Source organism: Lynx canadensis, chromosome B2, assembly GCF_007474595.2.
Source record: "Lynx canadensis isolate LIC74 chromosome B2, mLynCan4.pri.v2, whole genome shotgun sequence".
Classification (NCBI taxonomy): domain Eukaryota; kingdom Metazoa; phylum Chordata; class Mammalia; order Carnivora; family Felidae; genus Lynx; species Lynx canadensis.
Window position 1 is genome coordinate 74,252,318 of NC_044307.1, and position 17,160 is coordinate 74,269,477.

The 17,160-nt window shown below is 41.7% G+C and overlaps 1 long non-coding RNA gene across 1 annotated transcript in view; it reads left to right on the forward strand.

Annotated features, from left to right (window-relative positions):
- Positions 1-1,117: 1,117 nt before the first annotated feature.
- The window catches only part of LOC115514148, a 97,769-nt gene continuing 81,726 nt past the window's right edge, over positions 1,118-17,160 (forward strand). The window contains exon 1 of the long non-coding RNA XR_003968889.1: positions 1,118-1,251. This is a non-coding gene — a long non-coding RNA (uncharacterized LOC115514148). The remainder of the gene's footprint in view (positions 1,252-17,160) is intronic.

The following is a 17,160-nucleotide window of genomic DNA, read 5'->3' on the forward strand; positions in this document are numbered from 1 at the left end:
AACAACCATCCATTCCTCTTGAGTCTGTGGTGTATTTTAATAATAACAAAACTACAACCCCACCCTCAGAAAAAGTTAAAGAAAACGGCCTCTCCATGGATCACCACTCTTGTGAATGCTGTTAAGTACCCTCTTCTCAAAATCTTTTTACTTTTAAGTTTTTAAAGTCTTTATTGATTTATTTTGAGAGAGCGCGCAGGGGCATGGCAGAGAGAGAAGTAGAAAGAGAATCCCAAGCAGGCTCTGCACTGTCAGCGTGGAGCTGGCGCCGGATGTGGGGCTGGACCTCACTAACCCTGAGATTTTGAGTTGAGCGGAAATCGAGAGCTCCAGACTTAATTGAATGAACCACCCAGGTGCCCCTCAAAATCTCTTTTTAAAAATATAGTTTAGTTTGAGCTTCAGAAAACTAAGCGCTGTGAGTCAAGGTTCAAAGAGAAAGCAGGCGGACAGTGCCTCTGTGAATGTCCTAATCAGTATCCCTGGGACCTAGTGCCCAACTTCCCACCGCCTACCCTGCGGGTCAGCACCGGAGCCTCATGGGCCTGTGCCTGAGCGAGAGCCCAGAGGGCGCCCCTGCAGCTCGGGACAGAAGCTCTGGGTCAGGCCTTGCACACTGCACTCTTTGCTACCTTTTTTATTTGTCATGGTTAGACTCTTAGAAACCACATCGAGAAAGCTATTGTGGAAAAATGTCTGGTTCTCTAGAGATTTGAAGCCTGTCACATGAAGGAGTGCCAGGTGCCCTGGCCTGTAATGGGCCTGTTTCCCTCCCGCCCGCTCCCAGGTGCACAGAGTTCCGCCGGGGTGCGCTTCCATCCCCATGGGAAGGAGCTGAAGGTCAATTAGCTTCCATGATTAGCACGTGGTCATCACCTGTCCCGCTGCCTGGTGTCCAGCTCCCTAACCTCAGCTGTTTGCCTGCGGACGAGCTGCAGCTCCCGCCCTCCCCGTGGGACCCGTGGTTGGCTAACCGACCAGAGCCTAGGGGATGGTTCCGGCCAGTCTGCACCACCCCACCGCACACGAGAAACAATTGTCCCCGGCAGCTGGGAGAATCTGCCAGGTTTTACCCATTTAACCAGTGAGCTCTTGGGAGGATTTGCGCTCCGCACGCAGCGGCTGGCTGGCCCCGGGGCAGCCCTCGGGGAGCAGCCCGGCTCTCCAGGGGAAGGGTCCCAGCCGGCAGCTGCACCCCGTCACTGTGACAGCGCCATCAGCGTCCGTCCTTGTCGGAGCACATCACCCCTGGTAGGTGTCTTTTTGTTCTCCAGTGTCGCGACCAAACCTGAGGGCCCTAAGGCTGGCGCGTTGCCTTCCAGGAGAGCCTGTCTGCTTTCCTTCAGAGGGTGGCTGCGGCCTGGCAAGGCAAGCCCTAGGTTGTGGGGACCCTACGCAGCTGGAGGCAGCCACTAATTTGTATTCCTTCCTGTCTTCAGCAGGCATTTGAAGGAAACCCTGCTGGGTGTGTGTCCCCGAATGAAGGGTTGTCAATTCCGTGCTCTGCTTTTCCACTTAACCTCCTTCCCAGCACAGAGGTTCTCCTTTAAAAATCTGTTTTTGGTTAGAGATTTTTGTCTTGCGTACATCATCGTAAGTTTGGTCCACTGACGTACATACCAGAACCATCCCTTTCACTGAGAGAGCAGCTCTTGCTTCCACAGCCTCAGATAACCTGCCCCAGGGCGCAGACGCCTTCACCAAACTCTTTGGAGAGAACACATTGTAGAAACGGAAAATTGTTTGTTTCTGATCCTTATTAGTGAAGTACATGTTGGAGCCCATCTGCCCTGTAACTTGGTGTCAGAAACCTTCCATAGACCAGTCTCGGGAAGCTCAGCTGGGAGATGAGGGGCGTGGCTTTTAATCATTTGATCCATTTAATTAAAATGCAATAGAATATAATGGAATTATTGACACAAACAGGTTCTTACCGGTTGGAGCTCAGAGGAACAATGGAAGAGCCTTGAATTATTTAGTTCAGGTCAGCCCCAGTTATGTGAAGATGTTTGGGGACCACCTTCTCTTTCTCCCAACCTCACCTTCTCAGGCAGCCCAACATGGCTTTGCTTTCTCCTCCTCAGAGACTGCTTTTTAAGTATTCCCAGTTTCCTTTGCCTGAGATTCTCCCATTAGCCCTGCCTTATCCCTCAGACCTTTCCTAGTATCTCTGCCTCTCAGGGAAGCACCGTTTTCCTTGGAGCCCGTGGCATTTCCTTGGCCTTGCACTCCAGTACCCCAAGAATTGAGAGCTGCTGGCCAGAGTTGGCAGGGAGCAAGACAGCTTTGTTCATGGCTTTCAACTGTTCCTGCAGGGGCAAGACATCCATGCTCATTGTATGGAAAAGTAGTCCTTTCTCAGATGAGGAAAACTCTGTCACTGCTCAAGTGCCACAGCAGTCAGCTTGCCTGAGGTTTTCTTAGAATGGCGTGTTTGGGGCCTCCATCCTGGTGGCATATTAGAGACGAGATGTTTGTTCCGTTGGTGTTTTTGGTGAGCTGTGACTGCAGCTGGGAGGTGAACAGGTAGGCCTGCCCTATGCTGGGAGAGGCTGGTTTGCCCAGGCTGGGCGGTCCTGTGCTTCAGCATCACTGTGAGAAACAAAATATAATTGACCTGGCTCTCTTGACCCAACTCTGGCACCAGCAACACCTGGGATTTCTGTTCACCATGATGCAGGATGGCAGCTGAGGCACACTGTCAAGTAATAGCATAGGGGACATGCTAGAGCCTTGAGGGAAGCAGGAGTTTGTGGTCCTGATCCTCCTGTCCTCTTGCTCTACAACCTACACATCCAATTAGGGCCAGAGTGTAGACAGATCAGGCAGAATGCAGAGCAGGATGCTCACAGTGTTACTTGATTGTAGTCTGTTGTCTTCCTGGGCAGCTCAAGAGAGCCGTCCTTCTCCTAGAGGGTGGGCAGTGCCTATCTGAAGGAATCCTGCCCTGCTCCAGTCTACTATTTTTGATGTCACTTTTTGGTGCAGACTAATGTTAACTTGTGACTAGAAAAGCCGTGACTTGTGGTAAACGTGACCAATAACACAATAAACTCACGGAGTCCCCACGACCCAGCATTTATTGGACCGAAAGTGCTGCCTTGAGAGTGGTGTGAGGGCGAGAGATGAAGAGAGGTGTCCATTTCTCCTGTCTTCTGTTATGCTTTACTAACAGACCTAATTTTAAATAAAGCAGCAGCTTTGGAATTCACGATGGGGTTCCCAGAGGGCCCCAGGCTGTGGGATTTAGACGACAGCAAAAAGGGAAGGGCTTCGTGAAAGCTGGGACCAGGTGAAGCACACATCAGTAGTATAGTCCGAGGACAGAAGGGGCCACAGCAAGATGCTCAGACATGTCAGAGACCCAGTGGGAACCCCAGGGCCTCTGCCTCCCACTCTGCACACCTACTTGCCTCTTGCCTCTGCCCTCCCCTGACAAGCACTGTGGCGGTCTGGGTGCCCAGACCTGGCCAGAGGGAGCCAGAGGTGAGAAAACACGGTCAGTAGGTATGGCCAGGACCCACCCAGAAGCACCTGGTGTTTAGGAAGAGAAATGAGCTCTGAATGGTACTGTTAAAGAGTTTAAAAGGCTTTGCATGTTTAGATCCCCATTTTCTCCTCTTGGCTTAAAGTTCCATTTATGTGAAACCAACGAGAAGTTCATGGGTATTTTTTTTCTGGCTAAAATGAGCCCTGCTTGCCTGAGGCCTGCCTGTGGGCCCATATCCCACGGTCTGGTCAGGTCCTAGGGCCCCCCTCAGACAGTCAGTGTGGGAGATGGTGGCCACCTCCCTATCTGTCATGTCTTACTCTGGGGACCAGGAGTCTTGTATTTTAGGACAAGACACTGACTCAATTGTACTAACATGAATCTTTCTCTCAGGAAAGTCCATGGTGCCCTTTGGGGTGCTGACACTAATAGTGTTGGGAGAGTCTGGGGACATCTCTGTATATGTAGTTCTGTAAACAGGATGAGTTCACACAGAAAGAAATGATTTTGACTTGGGGACAGTACTAGTTTACTACACGTGAAATGGGAGTTTATAAAAAAAATCTAAAGACTCTAATGAATTGTAAAGACGTAATGCCTTGTATTGTATGATGAACTAAACCACTGAAACTTTATGCCATATGTGTCTGTCCATCATCTGGCCAGCAGCTCCTACATAAACTAGGTGATATCTTGCCTATGGTGAGAGTGTGCAATAGTTCTGAGAATTACAAGTAAACCATCTTTCTGTACAGTCAGTGTGAAAGCTGTCAACAGCAGTGCTAGCTGAGCATGACAGACGAGCTGAGCACTGTTCTAGACACTGCAGAGAAGGCAAAGTTCTTAGTCTCAGGAACTCACAATCTGGGTGAGGCATAATAAAGAGGTACACATTAAAATCTTATGGCAACAAAAAGGTCTACATACTATGCTATCTTCAGTATCTTATAATCTTTACATCTAATGTATATGTATATTTTGTCAAAAACATTCCAATTTATTAAAAAAAACATTTGTCAGTTTCTACACCAATGAAATATCTCAACTTTCTCTCCTCCCCCCTCCTGTTCCTGCAAAGTTACTTTCTGACTCACAGAATTTTAACTGCCTCACTTCTTGACCAGAACTTTCCCTCTTGCCTTTCTTCCTCCATCCCAGAACCCCCTTCACAGCACACCTTCCCACACTCACACTTTGGAAGATTAAATATACTTGGAAATAATAACAGATCCTCTTCAGAAAAGAGCATAGTATGTCCTTTAAAATATACTCTATGTCCCAAGTTTGGTGCAGTGCCTTTAATATGTATTGACTTTTAAATATAGAATCAGCCAACTTTCTAAGAGACTATTCAATACTTTCTTGCTTTTATTTTTAAATAAAACATAAATATCATGAATTAATAAATATAAGAACTATACATAAAAATTAGCGGAAATCTAGAAGCTTGCAAACTTAGATTCAAACCACACAGAGCAAATATTTTCTAAATAGGCTATTTTCAATATCTATAGTTTAAACACTTGTGCATATACAGTGCAACATACAGTGTATTACTTAGGCTAGACCATAACCCACATGCTAATCTAGATTGGATGATGCACTGGTGTTCTAGCCATGAGGCCCCTAATCCAAAGGTGGTGCTATAAGACATCTCTGTATCCTGACCGATAGCCAATGCTTTGTAAATTCACATATGCAACACCAGAAATGGGTTTCTATAAGTGAAAATAATAATCTATTCACCAGCATGATGACATATTAGAAATGGACTCCTTTCATGAAACTTTGAAAATGTGAATTGGCTAAAATTATTTGAGGCATTCTCTGCCCTTAAATGAATCAGGTGAGAGAACCCAAGGAGGCCTGTATGCTTTATCCTTAGGGATAAGACTTAAATACTGCTGTGTCCAGATTTGACCTCTGGAGAATTATGTTTCCTGCTAGGTTACAAAGGACACAAAGATCATGGCTCAAATTTTGAAGAAACAGGTTATCTATACATATGGCAGAATCTTGCGTTTAAAATCTGGGCATTAATCTTGAATGAACCTCCCTAAGTTGTAGTGTCAGAACACATTTAAAAGGACTGAGAACTGGGACGCTTACAGTACAGAACAGGCTGTATGAAGTATTCCACTGACACTTAGGTCATTTTTCTTGGTTATACCAATTACTTCAGAGAGCATGAGAGTATAGTTTGGTATGATATAATATAGTGTAGTAAACAATACTGTTAATTATAGCTTATGATTTGAAAGCAGTCACCGTGTATCAGGCGCTGTGCTTTGCTAGGGGTCAGCAAACTTTTTCTTAAAAGGTCAAGTGTAAACGTTTTAGACTTTGGGTCCAGGAGGCAAATTGAGGGTAATGTGTAGGTACGTAAGTAACCATTTTCAAATGCAGCCGTTAAAAAAAAAAATCCTTAGGTCACCATACAAAGAGCTAAAGTCAAACACTTGGTAACAGCTGAGCCAGAGAAAGCAAAGAGTAAAGAGGACCCTATTCCCTGTCACTGGCAGGCAGGAACTCTTGTTCCTTCTGTAAAATAATGAAGCTTTTATCAAGGGCCTCCCAACGCAAATAACATTTATGGTTCCAGATGGCACACTGCAGTTGTTCATCTTTATGTAACCGGATGATTAGTACAGAGCAGCAATTGTAGCCAAATCATCTGTCAGTTTGTCTTTAGACCTTTATGATAGTATCAGCCCAATATTTGGGATAACTAATGACCTGTATTTATGCATGAATTGATGATCAAGCTTTGCTGCCTCTAAAAGGAAACATAAGAGACAGTAAATACAAAGATTGCTTTCGGTCCCAAGCCTCTGGCACCAATGAAATGTCCTTTCTGGCCAACATCCTGAAAACGGTAGATGCTTTTTCTGGCTAGTGGTGCTGTGATTCTCTGATATGGATGTCCTTTTTCCTGGCTCTTTAAGCAGCAGCAAAATCAAGTGGAAATAGTTTTGTTATGTGTAGCCTCGAATCAGATGGCCCTTGGCTGAGTAATCATCACTCTGGGAACATTTCAAAACATTCAGGACTTGGAACTTTCCAGTTCTCTGAACATCCCTTACTTGGCAAGGTGGGGGTAATGAAGGCTCTGGTAAAATTATAGACCGTATTCTGCATATAATAGCGAGTTGCCACATATTCCATATGAGGATTTCAAGTTGTAAACGATTTCAGTTCATCAACGACTGGTACGACTTGAATGCCTCCCCAGAGCAAAAACCACTAGGCATCCTAGTGCGGCACAAAACTCGATGACATGCTTGCTGTCCAAAGATAAAATTAATTCTAAAATTGTACTAAAGTCACAAATACTTTTAGCGTTCAGCTGATACACAGGATTAACAAAATGAATGGTTAGATGGTGTGTGTGAGTGTTATAATCAGAGTCATCTGAATCTATTTTTTTAGGTCAGAAACAGTTGAATATTGTTCAGCTTACTATAAACGAATAGATTTCTAACTGAACATGTGAAATGTTTTCTATATTATTATTAAGTTAATTTGTTATAGGAAGCTTTCTTTACATGGATACTTTGATTATACACAGCCCTTTGGCACCTAAACTACTTAAGATCTGGAACCTCTAACACCTCCCCTAAAAGAAGCTGTGTTTGTTTTCTGAGTCAGTTTTGTGATTTCCTGCTGCTCAGTGGCAGCTTGCACTCTGAGTTTACACGTCTCTGCTTGTGGTTACATGATAGGGGACAAATTGTGCCTGGTGAGGAGGCCTGTGAACTTCCTTGATGAACACCCCTAGGAGCCACAGACAACCCACAGTCACATGGCTTCTGGAGAGACAAACTCCCAGACACACACCAGACTGGCAGTTACTTGTGGGAAGCCCTAGTCTCCATTGTTGCTGCCTGGGAAGTTTGTGCAGAGAATGGCAAAATGGGAACCTAATATCCCACAGTTACGCATCCAAGTTAAATGAACTTGAATAAATTAGTATCCTAAATTTGGTATTAATCAAATTATAAAGTTGCAATTTACTTCTCACATTCTGGTAGATAACAAGAATGTAAGACATTTTTAAAGCCCACAAAATAAATGCTATTTTAATACTCTAATAATAAATATTTACCAGATACCTACTCTGTCCCAGAGTCTGCTAGTCTCTTTCTCATATGTCATCTCTTTTCCTTTCCACAACTCATAAATAACAGGGCAGGGGTTTAGCACCCAGCATTTCTGAACCAACACGGGGTACCAAGGTGCCACATTGGCTTTGTAACCTTATTTGGAAGTCTCTCTCAGGGGTGTTTAGTAGACATTATGTAATATGTTTTATAAGAGGAACCACTTTGGTAAAACTGAGAATGAGAACAGTTTGCTTTTGATTTCTTTTGGAGGGATTGTGTTAAATTAAAAGCTCCTACACTGAACACAATGGGACTTTTCACTTGGGCAGTGAGGATAAGCACCTTCGATCTGGACTGTCCAAAGCAACTGTTTTCTTAAGAAGGAGAAACAAGACAAAGTTCAAGATAACACCCTCCTAATGGAACCAAACTGAACCACCCAGCTTCACTTCCCCAGGGAGAATCTGCGTCAAGTTGAACACAAATATTTACCTAGATGTACTTGAAGAGGAACCCGAGACTCCTTCCGTGTGTGGACTGCCAACCTGCTGTGAAGAGCCAAGCAGTCATTAGATGTTCTGATTTAGTACTAAGTTATGGTTTCTATAAATACATTATGATACATACATTATATAAATAAATACACTATATATTATATAATAAATATATAAATACATTAGTTTATATAAATGCATTATATAAATACATATAAAATATGTAGAAAATATATCAAAATATATCTAGAAACATGCCAGCAAGAATTTCACTGATTTTTTTTTTCCACTTCACTATTATAATATTTGGTATTCTCTTAGATTTCTACTTTTCCCAGAAACTCGGCAAAGACTTGATTGTACTTTCCCTGCATTCAATCTGAGGGGCAGTGACAGAAATGGTGCTCATACCAAATAACAGTTTCATAAGGCTGGTGGGAGTGGAGGAAAGGCCTGGTCAACATGCCTTAAAGTGCTTAAACATGGATAAGCTGTGAACGTACGGAGGCCCTAGGACCCCTGACCAGCTCTCAAGTTGTACACTCAGTGTTACACATCCAGCAAGGTGGTATAAAACCCTGCATCCCCTTCAAGTACCCGCAGGGTCAGCTATATAATTTGCAGGGTCCAGTGAACGATGGAAAGGTGCAGCTGCTTGTTCACAAAACGAGAAAATAGCTTTTACCTTTTTACTGAAGTCTCTTTCTCAAGCTGTCATGGTGCTTTTTATTTGCATTTAACGTAGCACTCTGTTGGGCAAGGAAATACTTGCTGGGCAGGTTCAGGCCTTCATCGCCCGTGGGGCTCCCCCCTACCAACTCAGCACATGGGGTTGCCTCCAACTGTCCTTGTACCTGCACCCAGCCCCACTGTGGGGCAGAGGAGGACAGCAGTCTCTGGAACAAGGCAGGGGAGTAGCAGCCAAGAACCTGAGCCACGGAAGCAGCAGTATGGCAAGAAGAGGGACCATATGTAAAGCAGGCTCCAAGCCTATGTCACATACTCGGTGGTCTTATTAGATGTTACAAAACACAAATTCAAGCATAGAAATTTTGAGAATTTCAGAAACAGTGACCACCAGAACATGGATCCCCACCGTGTGGAGCACTTCTGAGCATGGAGCTGGTACAGTCACACTGATAATCCCCATGAAGTCGGTCCTGGCTAACCCTGAAGTGTTTCCAGAGCACCTCCTTGCTAAAAGTAGACTCTTCAGTCCAGAAATTCGTCATGTGACAGTGATCTACCTAAACAGTCAGCAAAGAGACATTGTCCAAGAAGAGACTCCTAAAGCAGAGATGCTAGCCAAGAAGCCCTTGCCAAGAGGCAGCTCTCCCAATTTTGAATTTAGCAATAGATAAAAATGAGTTCAGGATCTAAAACCTTTGCTTCAGTTTCAAGAATTTCTGACTAATCACTAGGATGAACTTGTAAGTAGAAAACCTTCCTGAGTTTCTTGGTGACAGGCTTAAGGGAAGGTAGATCATGAGAGAGTCGTAATCACATAATCGGCACAGAAGCCACCAAGCCATGAAAATCCAAACAAACAAACAAACAAAGTGTTATCTTATTAGCTGGGCCAAAAACAAAACAAAACAAAACAAAACAGATGGCCAGAAAAGCGGCTCTGGGAGCCTGGAAAATAAGATCTTAGGAAGAGAAAAATAAGAAAAAGAAAAGCACCATGATAGCCATGAACTCTGAGCTAGTAATGGAACAAAATCCAGATAAGCTTAAAAAAAGAACCATCATGGGTCTTGCATTTTCCCAGAGTTCAAAATTATCCTCAATGGGTTGTAAATCTCAAATATAACTCAGAACTATTTTGACACAGAAACTACATAACTGGGGCATTGGGTTCAGTGCTTTGCATTGGCTACCATGCTAAATTGTCGAACCACCATTCATTGGCCTCATTTTGCAGGTGGGAAGCCAGCACTGAGAGAGGTACCTTGTCCACAGCCACCCAGGTGGTGCACGGTGACAGAGCTGAGGTGTCTGAGCAGCCGGCCTCCATGCCTGTGCTCTGAGCCTTGACTTCATGCTCACAGCAATAGCTGCCTTGTATTCCGTCAAGGGGCACAAAAAGCACTTGTTAAAGCCCTATGCCCTGGGGTTTTTTGTTGTTTGTTTGTTTGTTTGTTTGTTTTTTGGAAATTGTAATCTCTAGAGCAAAAGAACTCAGGCAATGCAGGTAATGAAAAACAGCTCAAGGATATAAATGAAATCTTCGAGTTCCTTCTCTTTTCTCTCTTCCTTTCGGTATTAATCATCCCTTCTAGCCTTTCTATGCCCTCATGTCCTACTTATAAAATAACAATGACGCCTTCATCATAGTATTGTTGTAAGGGTTAAAACTGGTAATCTATGTAGATCACTTAGCATATCCCTCCATAAAATTTGCCATTATCAATATAAGTGTTCATGTTAGTGTTCATGTCAATTTTGGAATGGGAAAGAATGTTGAATGTGTATGGGCAGACACTGTTAGTCTCTTAGACTAAAAGTATGAAACAGCAGAGCAGAGTGTATAAGGTGGGTTAGGGAGAATTACGAATTTAGAGCCTAATGCTGATTAAAACCTGTGTTGTGTTATAACTATCAAGCCACACACCTAATATGATTTATTTTCCAGTCGATGTTCCTGAAAATTCTTTCAGAGGCCCTTCATATCCTATATACAGCCAACTTCTTAGTCAAACAGGAAAAAATCTAAGGGAAAAACTAAATCTCAATGGACTAGAATCCAAATGTTGCCAATTTATCCACTCTGAAGTTTGTTTCTGAAAAAATTCACAACAGTGCCAATTACTTGGCTTATTTATTTTATATTTTACCATTTTACTACTTATAAAGGGCTTAGGGAATCACAATTTCTTATTTATACATTTTTCTTATTATCTCACATAGAGTAAAAGCTCTATTTTTTTTCCAATTACTAGTACAGTGAGACACAACATAAGATATAAATAAGTTGTTATAAGTAACTTACTTGTTATAAGGCTAAATAACACTTCCTAACATTCTCTTATGGAATTCATTCTCTGGTTCCCACAAATGTGACCTCTGTAAATTTAGAGTTTGGGATCCTAAAGGGGAAGCACATACACCAGGAGACCTAGCAAAAGACTCCCATTGCACCTTAAGCTACCCCTGCGGCCCAACCACCTGGGGCAACTCAGGCCAAACTATTAGCAAGTAAAAAGAGGAATCACCATCTTGGCAGGGGTAATCTACCCTGATCACTGGTCAGGAGGAGGAAGGACTGCTGTTATCCAGAGGGCAGAGAGGAATGCGTTTGGCACGCAGGTGATTGACTTGGGCTTCTCTCAGAATTCCCTTGCCCAATAATGAGACCCCTTAATATTTATCCATTATAAACCCAGCAGCCACAGCCTGAGAAAGGGGGTGGAACCCCTCTAGATTTCCCACCAAGTCCATGCCAAAAACCAGAAGAGAAGCTAGCCAAGGGTGAAGGGAATTTTGAATGGTTAGCAAAGGAAGGAGAGAAGGAGTATCATTTGTGACCTTGAGGCTAATAACTGCAGTAGTGAGGCAGTAGTTTGCCTCACTAATTACCCTCCTGTGAGTTTCCCTCAGGGAAAAAAGGCTCACCAGAATCCTGTAGGGGGTGCCCCCCGAATTTATACATAATAAGTAGATCCAAGCAGCATAAGGAAAGGGCCCTCATGGGTGCCGTGCCACAGTCATATCCTCCCTTCAGGACACAGATGTATCTTCCCATAGGTAGGAAGGTGGTGGCCTATTAGTCCTCTTTGGGAATCGCCTCAGTGGAAGAAGGCCCCCTGCCGAAGGTCATGTGCCCTTTGATGACCACATAACATGATGACTGATCAGTGCAAGTCAGGACAAGTCTGGAGGACTGTTCCAGCTTCAGCGCCCCCACATGTAGGGAGAGGCCTTGTTAGGATGGCATGTCAGCCCAACATCTTCTTCTGCCCAAGTTTTCTTCCTCTCTTGCCTTTACCTTAATAAATTTCCTCTACCCTAAGCTCCATCTCAGAAACTACTTCTTGGAGAAGCCAACTCAGGGCAGTCACTGTTACTTAGATTAACTGTGAACTTTTTATCCAGATCACCATGTTGCTTCATCTTCAGGCCCTACTTTATCTGGTGGGTCAGAGGGGCATCAAGGAAGATGGCAGGCTTGATCTCCTTTGCTAATGGTATACACATGAGGGCTATCCACTGGCAAAGGACATTGTCGCAAGAGGCTCAGAGGCTAAAATGAGGAGGCATATTGGGAGCTTCCCATATGAGGAAATTTGGCAATAGGTTTTACAGAATACCTACAAAATGCTCGTAAATGCCCCCCTTCAGAAGGCCAACATTTTCATGCCTACCACAGAGAAGGCACCACCCACTAGCCAGGATGGCCCAAAGGTGATACACATACATCCAACAGAAGATTGGAGGCAGTGGTATTCTGGCAAAGGTTTAACAAACAGCAATCAATCCACAGGTAGGGGGAAGCACTGATTTGTGTTTGCTTATGTCTGTGGTGTAAAGACTCCCGCCATGGCTGATTTTAAGTTACCAATATGACATCACTGATTGTGAAGTCAGAAAGAGGAGTGTGGCATCCCATTACAGAATATTTCGACCACACAGGTGCAATCCACATAAATAACCTTAAGGGGGTAAATAATGGTGAAAGTATATAGAACAATTAGGAAGTGACAAGTTTTGAGTAGTACCTCTGTTTTTAGTGTAATGTATTTCATTGTAATTTTATGTAATTGATAATAATGGCATATTTAACAACTGGCCCATAAAATTTCTAAAAATTTAACCATCAGCTCTAATAAGCAGGTAAAGGACAGTTCCAACACATCATCTGATACAGGAGCAGGTAAGAAAAAGAGAGGCCCCTATTCTCACTCCTTTTACCAGTCCCCAACACAAAAAGCTAGAAGCAGAGGAGGAAGGGGGAGGAAAGAAAGAAAAAGGCATTCCCCCTCTCTCCTAGCCAGAGATGAGAGTAGGAAATGTTCCAATTTTCTTTGCCGCATAATAAACCCCAGAGTATAATCTCTCATGGTTCTGAGGGCCAATGGGGCTCGTCTGCGTGGTTCTTCTCCATGAGAAATTAGCTGAAGCTGCAGTCATCTGGTGTCTTGACTGTCATGCCCGAGATGGCCCATTGACATGTCTGGCCCCTTGTCAGAGGTAGCTGGAAGGCTGGGCTCAGCTGGGACTGTGGCATGACTGGGCCTCCCTCTCTCTCCACGTGAGCTCAGTGCTTTTCCTTCTCCAGGTGGTCTCTCTACATATTATTGTTGGCATGCCAGATTTCTTACATGATAGCACTGGGCTTCCAAAAGCACAAAATAAGAAGATACACAGCTTTCTTATGACTCAGGTTTAAAATGGGCGCAGCATCCTTTCCACCGGTTAATATGAGTCATAGGTATAGCTTAGACTCAGTATTGGAGGGGACAAAAAAAGCGCATGGTTGGTGGAGGGCCATCTTTGGAGACCAGCTACCATGGGGCAGGGATGCCTGAGAGGTAATAAGGAGATAAGGTTTAAATTGGATTTGCAACTAGAGGTTACGTTTGAGATTGGAAAAGCTTACGAATTATTAAGAAAATTTATGTTTTTCAACTATCTTATCAAAATTAAGGTAAATATTTAGAAGTGTTTTCTTCATCTCAGTCAGGGTTCACTCTTGTTTTTAAGAATTAGCATCTTAATTTCTGTCTGAACAATGCACCCTGACAACTGTTTTACATTTATCTCATTTTTGTCATACATTTTAACACTCAGCATGTAAGGCCCTCCCATTTTCCAAAATCTTCACAATTTTTCCAAATGTGGAAATTATGGAAAAATAAGTCTTCTCTGGGACACACCCACATCCTGCTCAATTTTGAACAGATTAAGAAACAATTGGTTGGAATTCACAATATCTATTCAGTCCTTTCCTAGCACTAAACAGTATATTGGAGGTCATTTGTAAATTATCACTGGGAATAATACACTGATAAAACTTATCTGTAGTGGTTACGTATTGGCTTCTTGACAGTTAGAAAAACATTTTTGGATGTATTATTGTATCCTAGCCTTGAACCACATGTAGAGGTAGACATTACTGCCTCTATATTGCAGAAAAGAAAAGACCTAGAGAAATTAAGCAATTTGTGTTAGGTCTATAGTTATGAGTACCTAAACCCAGGTCTTCAGGTGTCAAATTAAGTGGGTTAATTTTCCTGATTTAATGACCTACTAGAATCTTCCTTCCGAAAAGCTAAATCTTCCTTTCTCCAGACAGATCTAGTATGAAAAGAACATTTTTATAGAATATAGGAAGAATATTAGGTCCTAATTCCTATAGAAGGGTTATCCCAACATGGGCAGTATTTCTCTTCTGACGTTATTGTCAAAGCCTTGGATTTTCTATTGTTTCTGTAGGACAATATATTTTTTTTTTTCTTTCCACAGCCAAGTTGGTTAAGACTGAGTGTCCCTTACTGGAAGGCAGGTCATACAAAGCAGGCAGGACTCTGACAAAGAGGGTACTTCTAACAAGATCCAGAGGGTGATTTGAGTAGCCAGGTTGAATAATGGTGTCTAATTCAAGCATAGCTTCTTGAGCTGAGGCATGGCTTGTAGGCGTACATTTCTGCATGAAATAATCATTCCAGAAAAGTTTGCTGTCAAATACAGCCAATTGTAAGAATTGGCTTTTTGTCCAAGTTTTTAATTAGCATCAAAGTTTTTTAATGGAAGATTGCATAGTAATTAAAACCATGAGTTTTGAAGTGAGACTTGAGCTAAAACAGATTCTTCTACATATTGTATGTGTGGCCATTCAATAGTCACCCAATTCTGAATTCTAATTTTTCTTCATAAGACAAAATAATAATGGGTCACTGGTAGGATTCAGAAAATTGTGTATGTTAAAGTGGATAATACAATACAGTTTATTATAAATATAAATGATATATTGCAATATATATGATATACATTACAGAGTAATCACCATGATAAATCTAGCATACCATCTGTCATCATACAAAGTTGTTACATATATTAACTATATTTCCTATGGTATACATTGTATCCTCATATCTTACTTATTTTAAAACTGGAAGTTTAGATCTTTTAATCTCCTTCCCCATTTTACCCATTCCCATGCCCCACCCCCTCCGGCAACCGTCAGAGTGTTCTCTGTATCTATGAGTCTGTTTCTGTTTTGTTTTGCTTGTTTGATTTTGTTTTTTTAGATTCCACATGTAAGTGAAATCATACAGTGTTTGTCTTTCATCATTTGACTTATTTCACTTAGCATAATACCTTTTAGGTCCATGCATGTTGCCACAAATGGCAGGATTTTATTCTTTTTTATGGCTGAGTAATATTCCTTTGTGTGTATACCACATCTTCTTTACTTTCTGTATTAGTGTTTTCATTTTCTTCAAATAAATACCTCAAAATAGAATTTCTGGATCATATGGTAGTTCTGTTTTTAATTTTTTGAGGACCTTCCTACCATTTTCTATAGTGGCTGCACCAATTTACATTCCTTGCAACAGTGTTCGAGCATTCACTTTTCTCCACACCCTTGTGAAAACTTGTTATTTCTTGTCCTTTTGAAACTAGCCATTCTGATTTGTGTGAGATGATGTCTCATTGTGGTTTTTATTTGTATTTCCCTGATGATTAGTTATGTTAAGCATCTTTTCATGCGTCTGTTGGTCATCTGTATGTCTTTGGAGAAATGTCTAATCTGGTCTTCTGCCTATTTTTTAATTGGATTCTTTTTTTTTTTTTTTTTTTGATACTGAGTTGTAGGAGTTCTTTACATGTTTTGGATATTAGCCCCTTATCAATTATATCATTTGCAAATATCTTCCATTTAGCAGGTTGCTTTTTTATTTGTTGATGGTTTCCTTAGCTATGCAAGAGGTTTTAGTTTGATGTAGTCCCATTAAAAAATTTTTCCTTTTGTTTCCCTTGCTTCAGGAGATAGACACACAAAAAATAAAAAACAATTCCTCAGGCCAATGTCCAAGAACTTACTGCCTGTGTTTTTTTTTTCTAGGAGTTTTATGGTTTCAGATCTTACATTTAAGTCTTTAATTCATTTTGAGTTTATTTTTGTATATGGTGTAAGAAAGTGGTCCAGTTTCATTATTTTGCATGTAGCTGTCTAGTTTTCCCAACACCATTTATTAAAGAGTCTTTTCCCTATTATATGTTCTTGCCTCCTTTGTTGACAATTAATTGACCATACAAGTATGGATTTATTTCTGGACCCTCTATTGTGTTCCATTGGTCTATGGGTCCATTTTTTGTGCTGGTGACATACTGTTTTGATTACCACAGCTTTGTAGTATAGTTTTAAATCAGGGAATGTGATACCTCCAACTGTGTTCTTCTTTCTCAAGATTGGTTTGGCTATTTGGGGAGTTTGGGGTTCCATAAAAATATCAGATTCTTTTGTCTAGTTCTGTGAAAAATGCCATTGGGATTTTGGTAGGGATTACACTGAGGTTATAGACTGCTTTAGACAGTATGGACATTTTAACATCATTAATCCTTCTATTCAGTGAACTCAGTATGTCTTTCCACTTATTTGTGTTGTCTTCCATTTCTTTCATGAATGTCTTATAGTTTTCAGAGCATAGGTCTTATGTCCTTGGTTAAATCAGTTCCTAGGTACTTTAGTCTTTTTGATGAAATTATAATGGGACTTCTTAAACTTCTCTTTCTGATAGTTCATTATTTGTGTATAGAAATGCAACCGATTTCTGTATATTAATTTAGTGTCCTGCAAGTTTTAATTCAGTTATTAGTTCTAATAGTTATTTGGTGAAGTCTTTAGGGATATATATGTATGTGTATATATATATATATATATATATATATATATATATATATATCATGTTGTCTGCAAGTAGTGACAATTTACTTCTTCCCTGCCAATTTGGATGCCTTTTATTTCTTTTTCTTGTCTGAATGCTGTATCTGGGGCTTCTAGAACTTTGCTGAATAAAAGTGGTGAGAGTGAACACTCTAGTCTTGTTCCCGTTCTGAGAGAAAAAGA